Source organism: Felis catus, chromosome A3 (assembly GCF_018350175.1).
Source record: "Felis catus isolate Fca126 chromosome A3, F.catus_Fca126_mat1.0, whole genome shotgun sequence".
Classification (NCBI taxonomy): Eukaryota; Metazoa; Chordata; class Mammalia; order Carnivora; family Felidae; genus Felis; species Felis catus.
Window position 1 is genome coordinate 8,985,572 of NC_058370.1, and position 13,874 is coordinate 8,999,445.

Genomic DNA, 13,874 nt, shown 5'->3' on the forward strand with positions numbered 1-13,874 from the left:
CGGTGTTTAATAAGAGCTGCCCGTAGGAACAGCGGTTGGCAGCGAAAACTTTTGCTACCTGGCAGATGAGGCGGGGAAGCGATTTTTCCTTGCTCACGCTGGCGAGAAGGAACAGCAGGTACTGAGCGCTGCCTTTGGGGAAGGGGAGCCAGATTGGGAAAAGGGAACGAGGGGGCCCGGTTATTTCTTTCCTTTTTCAACACGCTTCCTGGCAACCTCAGTACGGATTTTCCCCTTTCCCTCTCCTGCCTTCCCCAAAGAAGGTGATTGAGAGGGTTCTTGCGCGCAAACAAACAAGCAAACAAAAAGCAGCAGGAGGCACTGTTTGTAACAGAAGTTTCTGGGCTCCCCATCCCTGAAATGCCTTCCTCCTTCATCCATGGGGCTAGAGCAGGGGGCAAAAACAAACACCTAGTATCCACACAGAGAGCACGAAGGGCTGAGTGGGGACTGTGGCAAACTGCAGAAGCCTGGTCCCGTGTTAAGGGACGGAGTCGACTGAGTCTTTGCGTGTTGCACAAGCTCTGTGTTTAGGACAGGGTCTGAGCACCTCTCCTCGCCTACAGCGTACACACGTCCGTCCAAGGAGGTGGGAGTAACTCAGCCCCCAGTGTGCATCACAACCACATCAGGGGCTTAGTTAGAGCGCAGGGCTCTGGGCCCCATCCTTGGGGTTCTGATCCAGTCGGTCTCTGGGGAGGCCAAGGGTTTCCTTTTAAACAGGTTGCAGGTGGTGCTGACGCTGCTTATTTGGGGGACACACTTGGGGAACTACTGGCCCCCAGCCTGGTCGCCTGGGCTGTCGTACAGCCTCCTAACTGGTCTCCGGGGTCTACCCTGCCCGCTTAGAGCTCGTCTTGCCGCGGGGGTCCCGGTTCACAGCACAGCTGTGCTCGCTCACATCTCCTGGCTCCCATCGGGTTCCAGAAGGAACCAAGTACTTCAGTCCTGTCTGCTTCCCTGGCAGACTCACAGTCCACCCTGGCGTCCAAGAGACAATCCACGTCTTTCCATGGCTTCTCCCTGGTCAGTTACTAACCTTCCATTCAAGCTGCTCTACTAAATTTTCTCAACCACACTGCTTTATAATTCCAGCTTCTCCGATCATTTTTTAAAAAATGACTAGGGGCGCCTGGGTGGCGCAGTCGGTTAGCGTCCAACTTCGGCCAGGTCACGATCTCGCGGTCCGTGGGTTCGAGCCCCGCGTCGGGCTCTGGGCTGATGGCTCAGAGCCTGGAGCCTGTTTCCAATTCTGTGTCTCCCTCTCTCTCTGCCCCTCCCCTGTTCATGCTCTGTCTCTCTCTGTCCCAAAAATAAATAAAAAACGTTGAAAAAAATTTAAAAAAAAATGACTTTATTACTCTTCCCTATCAATGCTATTCATGCATTTCCTAAAGACCTGTAGCCTGTGCCCGTGAACCCAGCCTCACTCAACACAAATATCAGTGCATCCGGGATCTGCGGGGTCGCTTGGTAAATCCTACCCAAAGGGAAATGTGTTCCTAATGCAATAACCACTCATAACGTGCCGGCAAGGCTGTTTCCCCCTTTCTCACACAACGTGCCAGAAACTCTGAGAACTCCATGCCTTGCAAAGTGTTTTATACTGAGGCCAGGCACCTTGTGGGAAGGAGCCCTACGTACTTCAGACGAATCCCAGAGAGATGTCAGATAAACATATTTGAATAAACCAAATGTCACTTTTCTCTTTAATCGCTGGCTTCAGAGGAGCTGAGACTTTCTGGACCTTATCAAGGTGTTGTCATCTTTGATTCCTCCGTTGTATTTCAGGCATTTTTTTTTTAAAGTGTCAAGATGATAGGGGTGCAGGAGGGAGAAAGCAGAAAGGGTGATAAGTTTAGGTGAAAATAAAACGCGTGAGCCCCGCCAGACGTCTTGGTCAGCACAACGCGAGAGTATCTACTGGCCCGGATTTTTCTCCAGTTTCATGCATCAGGTTGAATTCCTGGGGGTTTCTCAGGATACACTAACTCCATTCATATTTCTCTCTCTTTACTGTCCTATTGGGTCACTCTTAACTTTAGAGGCATTATATTTCATGTCACTTTTATATTAAAAAAGTGTGTGTATCGCCACCAAGGATCGCACGGAAACTGGTAAAAACTGAATCCACTTTGGTCTCGATATTGTTCTATCGCCATCCAAGATGTTAACACTGGTGGAAGCTGGGTGCAAAACGCACAGAACTTCTCTTTGTATTTCTTTGTCACTTCCTGTGGGTTTATAATGATCTCAAACTAAAAAGTAAGAAACAAAAATGTGTACGAGACTAGAGACTATCTATCAATATAGATGGGTAGAGACAAAAAGTGTAGATCAAGGGTTGGCAAAGTAGAAAAGGGCCAGATAATAAATAATTAGTATTTTAGGCTTTGCAGGCCATATGGTCTTTGTTCTTACTACTTAGTTCTGCCACAGAATCATAAAGGTAGCCAAAGACAGTACGTAAGCAAATGGCCATGGGGGTCTCCAATAAAGCTTTATTTAAAACACACAGGAAGTGGGCTGAATTTGGCGTAGGGCTTCTGTTAGTCGACCTCTGAGCAAGAATTTGTGTGCAAAACACTGATGTCTACTAAAATGTTAGTAATAAACACTGACATTTTTCTTCCTCTCCCCCCCATCTCCCCTGGTGGTCCACCTGAACGCTTCAATTTCCCTTTAGTGGACATATGTCATTTATATCATTAAAAAAAATAAGGTTCTGACTGGTTTTCATGATTTTGTGGTTTGTTTTTTAGAAAAGAGATGAAAGGTACCTAGAATATCTTAGGGAATTTGGCTCCTCCCCCCCTCCCCCCACCCCGCCACGACCGTTATTCATAGAGTTAATCTAGATGCACAACCCGTGTTTATGACTAGGTCCCACACGTGGGATTATCTGGTAATAACTCCAGTGTGGTTATGCTCAGCTGTGGCGGCAAATGCCAGAGCCATGAGACCGAGGTTGATATGGGTGACCGGAGGGAGAGAGGAAGCAGGGCTTTCTGGGGTTAAACTTGGTCATAAATGGCTTTCAGTGCTAGATCTCAGACACATGGGTCTCGGGTCTTTGTACACCCACCGCCCCCACACTTCCTGCTTTGTAGGAAGCCAAGGAGAAGAGAGGCTTTTCTACTTTTTTTACTTTTACTTGAAGTTAATTTTGCAATTAACAGGGTACAATTGAGGTGCTTCCTGGAATTTTGAGTTGGGGACCAAGAATCGAAACTTATCGTGTTGGATCGCTGCCTTAAGCCCGGCTCTAGACAAAACAGTCTCAACAGACAGTTGTCTCTCCGGTTTTTAAAGTTCAACAGGAAAGGAGACAGAAGTTGAAGTTCTTTGGCAAATGCATTCCAGTGATGAGAAACATTCCTGTTTTATATTAAGCTTAAAACCTTTCTGATGGCAATATTCAGACCTTGAGTTTATGGCAGAACCTGATTTTCTAGTAGAAATGATGCTTGCCTGAGTGCTAATTCTTGGCCGAAGTCCTGAAGCTTCACATTTTATAGAAATTATCAATAATAGTGTATTTAATTGTTAATTCAACTAACTATTCATACCCTGCCACTGGTGGATATAAAATTTCTAAGGTACGTATCAAGCCGACTGGGGGCTATGGCTTTGAAGCATGTAATTTTCTTTATTGATATTCCTCCTCCAGCCACAAAAAGATTTAAGGTGACATAAAATGGAAATAATTAATACAGCTAACGAAAGGAGGAGAAAGCAAATATCTTACTGATAAGAATTAAAATAGTTCCCGTGATTAACCATCCAATTTGGATATGAGCTTCCTGGCACCCAATGCAAAAAAAAAAAGGGGGGGGGTACAATACAGCGTTCAGTCGTCTTATGATTGAAATTGAACGAAGAGAAAGATGCTACTTCCTCAGTAAACTAGAAGAGAGATGTGTCACCAAAGATTCTGCATGGAGAATATCCATTATCAATGGCTTGTCCATAATAAATCACTTATCAGCTAGGGCATAGATGTCCGGGAAAGTTCACCGTGTTTGACATACTCCCGTGGAGATCACTCTTCCTCATCTACACAGCAAAAAAGTTCGAGTTACCACGTCTCCAGCGTGGGAACTACTCAGAAATAAGGAGCATAAATGACAATTGATCAGTCTGTAAAGCTAAGATCCAAACTGCTTACAGACAGAGTTGGAGTAGCTGTCTATGTGGATTTTTTTTTTAGAAGATGCAGCAAGGTTTACGCACGTCCTGGAGGTTCACCTGCAGGGACACCCAGTTTCTCTTTCTGGTCACGATGCACGCGCAGGTTTGGACCCCGCGCACAGCCCTGCACTGGCTCCCCTCCCCCATTGCGACACAAACAGACACCCCATCCGTCGTCTTTAAACCCCCCCCCCCATGCCTTCACTGTGCATCCTTTTTGCCATCAATCTCAGGTCCCTGAGGGATCTGGTCCCTTCCTGTCCCTTGTTTTCAAGTTTACAAGGCTTTTCTGTCCCTCAAATGCACCCTTCTAAGGAAGGGTGAGCTTCCTGCTTCCCATGTGCGGGTTTCACGCGGGTCAGGACCCTCCCTGACCACCCTGCATATGCTCATTCCACCGTCCTCCTGGGTCACCAGCTCCTCAGCCCGTGTGGATGCCTTCAAAGCTCTCATCACACCCAGAAAGAGTCTTGTTCCTTTTCTCTTTTTGTCTGAAGTTATAAGCGAGCCCTGCTGTGGGCGGGGGCTTTCTCTCATAGTTCGCCACCTCGGGACAGTCCCTGGCACATCACGAGCCCTCGGTCGATACGTATTGCATCAAAGAATGAATCAACCGGCAATCACAGAGCTAATATCGCTTCTCTTGCGGACGACCCTTGACCCAGCGTTGGGAGGGTCTTCCTGGTATCACTGGAGCTGGAAGTTTTGGACCAACCCATTTACTTGTCATGGCTAATGGAGTCAGGGCTACAGTGTATCCGTAATGGCTCAGGAATCAGCACATTTTGATATTCCTCAGCTACTGCCCGGATGTTGGGGCCCCCCTTTGATGGAAGGAGTAACTTGTGACCTATGTGTTCCCGTTTGGTACCTTCCGCCCAGCCCAGTCTACAAATGCGAGTGGTAGAGCGGTCTCAGCTCTCCGGGGCTGTGGACTGGGTGTGAGCTGAACACACCCACTCACTCTCATCTGCTCCCTCGTATATAACCCCGTACACATCCTTCGTATCCACCCCCCTGCTGCCTGCGTGGTGCGTGGGGTTTCAGGCTGCCATGACCTTCTTGGCTTCAAATATTTTCTAGGACACGCTCAACTTCAAATATTCTCCCCCTTGATCCCTCCAAGGACAGCTGAACTCGTACGCCATGGGAGCTAATTTTCATCTGGAAAATCTGATCATAATAATTGCAGACCTGCTGACTCTTGCCAGTTTGCAAGGCGTGTGGCGTAAGATCTTCCCAGATTCCCAAATCTGTGAACACAGCCTTGCTGATCTAGGCTCCCGGGATTCTCCCAATTCTTACTTTCCTTGGGAGTCCCATATTTTCGATACATCTTTCTATACAACACCCTTTACAAGTTATGTTTTCTCCCCAAACTCACTGGCACTTCTCCACAAAGGAATATAGTTATAATATCACTTAGCATTAGGGGATGCACGATAATGAGCGAAGGAGGGCAAAGTCTCATTGAGAGTGGATGCTAGGCGGTTGGCTTGGGGCACTTACTGGGTTATTGACTTGCTCCTTCTCATTAACATTGCAACACAAATCAAATTTATGACACGGCGAAAAGGTAAGTTACTCCATTTCTACTATGCGGGTTGCTGAGGAATAAATGGTAGAAATTACAAATAAACCCACAAACGCTGAGATCCTAACTACCTACAAACTGAGCTGGATTATGTTTATAGGTCTGTTGATTCCACGGAACTGTGGCCTCATCCAGGATAGAAGTCCCCGTCTTAGTCTTTCTTTCTTTAGTACCCAACACATAGAAGGCAATTGCGACATATGGACTGACTTGAATGAATGGAATCTTACACACGGTTAGTCTCCCAGTCCTGTCTGAAATCCCACCGTCAGCAATGCTTTCCTTCGTGTTAAGCACTCCCTTCCTTCCCTCCTTTTTCATGCCCAAAGAAGCAAGTTGAGAAAGTGGAGGCAGAAGTGGGACACACACCGGGCACTTCATCCAAGACACCATGGCTGCCATTTCTAGAACTGGAAAGACCTTCATTGTTCTTTCTCGCTCCTCTTTCCACTGATACCAAAAGAAGTCACACGGTTAAAAACAAACAGCAAACAGAACGGTCCCCTCACCCCTCCCATGCAGCCCATTTGTCTGAGTGAGACGTACCGTGGCCCTTTGGGAGAGCTTCCGGAAGGCAGACCTCATGACAGGCATTCAGGTGTGGATGTTCCAGGGCCAGGGCCCTCATCCTCTACCTGGGAGCAGTGACCCTCCGGAGGGGCCCTGCCATTCCTTCCCCTGGAGGGCAGGGGTGCTCATGCACAAGGGCCAGCTGCTCTCCTTGGACCTGTGGCAAAGTCCAAACAGACTCCCCCCCGATGCTGTGTCCTCACCTTTATTTTGGCCAATGACTTTCCCCCTTAGCTCTAGATTCAGGGAAGAGCATTAAAACCCTCAAGTTCTAACAAGCGCTCACCTCAGAGATGTTAAGCGGGCCGCGTGCAGTTGCACAGGACGTGCCCCAAGACCGTGAATGGACTGCTTGAGATCTCAGCTCGGGCAAATGACCACGGGCAGACGTGTTAACACCCCAAACAAAACACGGAAAAAAAAAAATCCTTCCGGTGCAACAACACGGATCTTCGTTTCGCAGTCCCTGTGTTCACCGTGCGGCTTAACCAAGACCAGTGCTGCTTCTGGATTATTCCGCGCCCCTTGGCAGGTCTTCCTCCCAATAGTTAGGCCTCAGAAACTGCCAGATGCATGCATTTTGCTGTGGCTGGAACTGTACTGACTCCTGCCAGTCCATTTATTCATTTGGTCATTTGTTGGTTCGTGAATTCAACCCGCCATCTGTTGTTGAGCACGACAACAGCCCGGACACAGGGCTGAGCCCGGGTTCACAATCCCTGCTCCCAGGTGCTCTCGATCCAGTGGAGGAAAATGGTAGATCAAATGCCTTCGTGCTGCCGTGAAATCAAGAGTCTAGCCAGAGACCATGCAGAGGGGCTGAACCACTAGCTTCACAGACGATGTGACACCTGGTTGCAGACTCCGCTGGTGAAAAGGAGTCTGACTCTCTCCCTCTCCTGACCCAGAGCTGAGACCCTAGCCTGGCGCTGGGCCAGCGATCACTATGTGAAACGGAGAAGGTGGGGCGCTGTCTGCTCTCCGATAAGGTCCGGAAGATCAGCAGCTCCCTCGAACTCACGTACCTGCGTCCCGGAACGCACCTGCCACCCATGGAACCATGTGTGCATGTGAAAGCATCTCTCAAGGAGGTCCGAGTTGAAAGGAAGGTGTTGCACGTGGAAGGGTGATGTGAGCACAGTGAGAGATTGAGGTAGAAGGTTAGAGAAGGAACTGGGAAGCGTCTCATCGGAACTTCTGTGTATAGGTGAGTAGACGGAGGTCAAGGTCAGGGGAGGTTAGGTCCAGGCTGAGAGTCAGAGCCCAGAGTATTCCTCGAGCCCTTCACCTCTGCAGCTCAGGATTTACCCAGGTCAGTGGGTTTTAAAGGATCTAATCAAGAGGATGTGATAAAGCACCTTAAGGAGATAAACGGAGGCGGCTTTGATAGGAAGGAACGGATCCTTAAGGTACAATTGCCATTCTCTCATTTATCTTTATCCATTCAAGCCTTTAACCTTTAACCATGCCATTCATTCGTTCAGTTATTTACTTACGCGTTGAATAAATATTTCCAGGGAGCTTTCTGTAGCTCTCCTACCGTGGAACATGGACATTGGGGCTTGTTTTTGAGAGAGAGACAGAGAGAGACAGAGCACGAACAGGGGAGGGGCAGAGAGAGAGGGAGACACAGAATCCGAAGCAGGCTCCAGGCTCTGAGCTGTCAGCACAGAGCCCAACGTGGGGCTTGAACCCACGGATGCAAGGTCATGACCTGAGCCGAAGTCGGGCGCCCAACCGACTGAGCCACCCAGGCACCCCAAGGAAGGTCATTTGGTAAGAGTCACTTGGAACCCTATCGTGAGAGAGATTCAGCAGCTCGGGTCGGTGTCCCAACCCAAGTAGTGGCTTCATGTGTCAAGAACATATCTGGGGTCACAGTCCTGAAATGTTAGAGCTAAAAGGATCTTTGTGCCATCCATGGTCTGGTCTTCTCTCCAGATCAAGCCTTGGGGGTAAGGTGACCAGCTTGTCCTGGTTTGTCAGGGAGTCTGGCATCTCGGACACCAGCTTTGTCCTGGGCGACTGGGGAGGTGGTCACCTGCTGTCTGGGCAGATCTGCTGAGGGCTGGGCCTATATTCTCACAACCTCTAAGACAGTTGTTTCCATGGACACCAAGCATCCAGGCTTCAGTGAGCCGGCGAGGGTGATATTTCATTTCTACGGGCGGCTCCTGATTTCTCAGGCTGGTGGCCATTAGCCTTGTTGCTAAGAAAACTGCTTTATACTGGGTTCTGGGTCCAAGAAGAGCCTGGCCCAGAAACCCTGGCTTGGAAACTTGCATTTGCTGCAGGGTCCTTCCCAGTGGCAGCCCTGGAACAGAAGAGCCGGGCACTGGAAGATAAAGAGGAAGGGAATCTTGAGGCCTCTTTCACGGGCTCGAGGGGAGGCGGAAAGGCAGCAGAGGCCAGCCAGCGACCCCCGGGGGTGCAGCTGGAGGAGGAGACCCGAAGAGCTGAGTCCAAGTATCTTACTTATAAAATAAAACCACTGTCTTCTACCGTGTGACACTAGACATTATTTCTAATCTCCCATAAAATCGACAAGGTGGGATAAAACTCTCTGATTTACAGATAAGCAAACAGTCCCAGAGAGGTTATCCTTCTGCCCGAGGTGACTCAGGGAAGAAGATCGAGGGCTCAGGCTCCCCAGACCCAAAGTCTCAGCTCTTCCCAGGACACCCTGCTCCATGCAGCCCTGCATTTGGCTTAAGGTGGGTTGGTTAATGACATGAAGGGGCTTATGGGAGCCCTCTTGTCTAACTCTCTTATCTACCTACACGACGAGAAGATAAGCTTTGGAAACTCTGAGCACAAGTCCCAACTTGGGGCTTGCCTACCAGCTCCCGTTCCCAGGACTGCGTGAAAATTGAGGTGTCTCTTCCCTTCCACCCCCATCAGATCAGTCATCACTGGTCCACATTCTCCCAAGGCAACAACTCCCGGAAGTGAAAGGCAGCAATCCCATTAGCTGACGCCTGGGCTGTCGATCTGTCCTCAGACAACCCCCGCGCTCAGTTTGTCACCTGCTGGCTCCTTTGGCATGGACATTTGCAGGAATTTCTGCAAAGAATCACATGAACGGATGCCAGCCTTCTTTCTTTCTTTTTTTTTTTTTTGGTTTTTAACTTTTTGTAATGTTTTATTGATTTTTGAGAGACAGAGAGACAGAGTGCGAGCAGGGGAAGGGGCAGAGAGAGAGGGAGACACAGAATCCAAAGCAGGCTCCAGGCCCTGAGCTGTCTGCACAGAGCCCAATGCGGGGCCTGAACCCACAAACTGTGAGATCATGACCTGAGCCGAAGTCGGACGCTTAACCGACTGAGCCATTCCGCCCCCACCCTGGATGCCAGCATTCTTGAGCTCAGAGGGAACCACTCATATAGAAGTTCCCAGATTTGGAGATATGATGGGCAGACCAGTGAAATTGCCAGGAAAAAAGAAAGAACGAAAGAAAGAAAGAAAGAAAGAAAGAAAGAAAGAAAACCATATAAGTGACCAGAGTTTTAATTTGCTGGGCATGGTCATACAAAACAAGAGAGAGGAATTGCTACAACCATCATGTAGTAAAAAGAGAAGACGTTTAAATTTTCCGGAAGCAAGGGGAGCAAATCCGTCTATTGAAAACCTGTTGCCCACAGGGTGACGGCACACAGTGGGTACTCCACAAATATTGTTGAATGCGTGTTGTTGGATGAATTTCAGATAAAAAACAGAGCCCTTTAAATAAGCTTAAATTTCTGGAAATTGCACTTATATTGGGACTTGTATTTCCAGTTTGCCCAGAAAAAAAATTATTCTGAACCAGAAACAATCTAACAACTGCTTCCTGAGGATTCTTATCTGGAACATCTTCATCACTCCCTCCAACTAGACACAGGGTCCAGGGAGGGACACTAACCTGCCCAAAGACACAGCTCATTACAAATAGGTCTTTTGACCCATGGGTCCCTGTATGCCTCCTACTTCAATCTCTCCTAAGATGGGGTGAAATACTGGGGGAAGAGGTATATTTTTGTGTGATACTTGGAGAGCATATTTCTTTTCCTTTTTTTGTTGAAGTCAAAGGGGAGCTTTGCGTGATGAATACAAGTCCCTCCCGAACCCTTATAACCTCCCCTTTCTGCAAAGACAGAGCAGGACTTGGGCTCAGAGCCTTGGATCAGCAAGGATTTTGATGCCATTGGCTACTATGATGGCTGGTGGAGATGACAGGTAAAAAGCACTTAGAACAAAGCCTGGCACATTGTAAGAGGTTTGCAAAGGTTAGCAACGAGGATGATGATGGTGATGGCATCCAGCCTCCCCCGCCAGGGAAGCCAACAGCCTTCCCGTTCAGGGAATGACCCCTTCTCTCTCCCCATCTCCCCACCTGCGAGCATCCCTCCATCTGGCGGGTTCTCCAGGTGTACATGTGCAGGATGCTCCTTTGGCACGCGCAAGTCCGGAACTTCTTTGTTGCCTCTCCTTGGTTACTCTTTGGATGAATCCACATGACAGAGCAATTGTCCTGGACGTAAGTGATCCCGGCTATGTACCATGGCAAGCGCTGGGGGCCGATAGCCACAGCCAAGGCGAAAGGGTCTTTCCCTATTGGAACACAAATTCTACAAGGACAGCACTTTCCCCAAACACCCCATCCGTCAGGGCATGCTGATTGGCACCAATGAGAGTGAGGTTGCTCTGTGGGTCTGGTATGAGCAGGAGGGAGGGACCCTCAGGAGGGTTCTCACAAAAAGTTTAGGCTGATGGCCCAGAATGGGGGAATGCACTGTCTCTTGAAGAAGGGAGAGCACATGCAAAAAGCAATATGACAAGTTTTCTGGGGAACGAGAAACATTTTGCATCCAGGCCCTACTATATCGCAATTATCTGTACAACTCTCAATTGTGACATTCTATTTCTTTATTTTGAGGCAGAAGGAGAGCATGAGCAGGGGAGGGGCAGAGAGAGAGGGAGAGAGAGAGAATCCCAAGCAGGGAGTGCAGAGCCTGATGCAGGGGTCGAACTCACAAACCATGAGATCATGACCTGAGCTGAAATCAAGAGTCAGACGCTTAACCGACTGAGCCACCCAGGCGCCCCTCAATCGTGACATTCTTAAAGACAAGCGTTTGTCTTGTTCACAGGTATAAGAGCCACATTTGTTAGTGCCTGCTCTCGCTGAGGCTTTGGGTGAGCGCACAGCATCCACTCTCTGTTAAAAATTTTGTCCCCGTGTTTCAGACGGAGAAACGGAGGCTCGGAGAAGTCAAATGGCTTAAATACGTGATGCCCAGCCGCAGAATCCAAATGGGATCCATCCAGCCCACGTCGCTAGTTTGTCCCCTGCCCCTCGCTGCCTTGCTCGTGACATTCCAGCCACTGACTGTCCTATCTCCCCCGCAGGGCCGTGGTCTCTTCTGCACTTTCTCCTTGGAACGTTTCTCCCAGATCTTGGCATGGAAGGTCCTCCTCATTCGGGTCACAGCCCAGTCTCACTGCTCAGAGGGCCTTCCTGGATCACACTAACCATTACAGCTGTCCCCTGTCCCAACCCTGATCGACCCCGCGACGGCACGGCGTGGCTAGTCAACAGCAGACTTCGGAGCCACCTGTGCTCCAGATCCCCGTTCTAATTCCTGTTTAAACTCTCTCTGACTTGGTTTCCTCCTCTGTAACAAGGAAGTGCAAATGTAACTGATCTTACAGGTTTCTTGTGAGTTTGAAATGTATTAAAATGTATATCAAGTACCTAAAACAATGCTCAGCTTATAGTAAGCACTCAATAAACATTAGTGTTGAGAAACACGGTCTTTTTCTACTGAAATATAAATTCTACAAGGGCAGCACTTTATTTGGCCTTTCACAACTGTATCCGGTGCTCAAGAAATATTAGAGGAATGAATCGAGGGGGTGAGTGGATAAATGAATGAACGTTTAAAGCCTGTGTTCTCCCCAATTATGCCAAAGTGCTCCTGTGCCTTTTCCTGCTTATGGCCCTGCACAAAGCCTGGTGCCCGACTGTGGTGGGGCTCAGGAAAGGTGGAATGGAATTAAGCCCAGAAGTTCTTTCTGCTTCTTGTCCCAGGGAAGCCCCACAGCATCCCTGCCCTGGATGCCGACCCTGTCTGTCCTCTCACCTGGCAGATCCTGTGCCCCGTGTATGCTGGGCTCCCTCATCCCGTCCAGGGAGAGTTGAGGGCTCACAGGCTGCCACTCATCGGGTCCCCTTCAGAGCATCACACAGGACAGACAACTGTCCTGATTGCCAGCCCCTGAGCAATGCGACAAAAGGCAGCAGAAGGAAGCTTTGGTGCATTCTGAATACGCTTGAAGGCGTTCACTTGTTGCATTCCAGAAGGTTTGTGTGCATTTATGGAGAGGCTTGGCTATATTGATTTATTCGCTGCCTATTTCTAGAAAGGTCTCAGGAAGGAAGACCCATCCTCTGTTCCCTGTTGTCAGAAGAATTATTTGTTGTTTTTTTTTAAGTTATTTATTTATTTATTTATTTATTTTGAGAGAGAGACAGAGTGTGAGCAGGGGAGAGGCAGAGAGAGAGAGAATCCCAATCAGGCTCTGCACTGTCAGCACAGAGCCCGATGCAGGGCTCGAACTCACGAACCGTGAGATCATGACCTGAGCCGAAACCAAGAGTTGGACGCTTAACTGACTGAGCCACCCAGGCGCCCCTGCCCAGAAGAATCATCTTAAGATGCCCTTTTCTGTCTCTCTCCACTCTCCGAACTCTTAGGCATCCTTCTGGGCCCAGAGCAAATCAATCTCAGCTCTTCTCTGGAGCCTGGCTGAATTAGTTATTCTTCGATGATTTCAGCTCCTTTTCGGCTCCTGTTTGACGAACAGGAGCCCTACTATGTGCCAGGCCTTGTGCTCTTAGACGACCAAGATGGAAATCCCTGCCACCAAGAAGCCTTGAGATTGATGTCTGTCTCTCCCCACAGACTCCCGGAGGGCAGAGACACGTCCCCAACATTCAGCAGACGGGTTGCCTGGGAGCGGGTGCCTGACCCTGCAGAATACAAGGTTGATTAACCAAATCAGGGAGGGACGCGTAAATATTTTGCCCTGGAACAGGGCTGCAGGATGTGCAGACAGAGGGCCCTTGACCGGCGATGTCTTTCTTCCCTTGAACGGTGAAGGTGCTGCTCTCTGTAAGAAAACCTACACTGCTCCTCAGGCCTTGTAATACGATTCAGTCCGACACACTCCTTGTAAAAGCTCCGCCCGCTGCAGAAATTTGTATTCTCCCTGCCCCGAAACGTGGTGCCGGACTCAAGACCTGCATGCTGATGTCAACGCGAGGCTGCAAAAGTACTTTTTCCTTCTGCTGACTCGCACGTGTGCGTTTGCAGTTCGAACCGGCTTGCGGGGTGGGGGAGGGGAAGGAGGCAAGAAAGCTGCGCCTTCCACCGGATAAATCTTTATTTTCAGCCTTTCACAGCCTTTCCGCGGCGGCCCACCCGGGCTGCTCCTGTGGCTGGCAGCGATCAATGCAGTCAATATTTTTGACTGCAGA

General features: G+C 49.1%; 1 protein-coding gene across 2 annotated transcripts in view; it reads right to left on the minus strand.

The window, feature by feature from the left end:
* Window positions 1-13,874, minus strand: part of TSHZ2 (teashirt zinc finger homeobox 2) — a 460,946-nt gene that overhangs the window by 120,475 nt on the left and 326,597 nt on the right. The gene's annotated exons all lie outside the window — the stretch shown is intronic.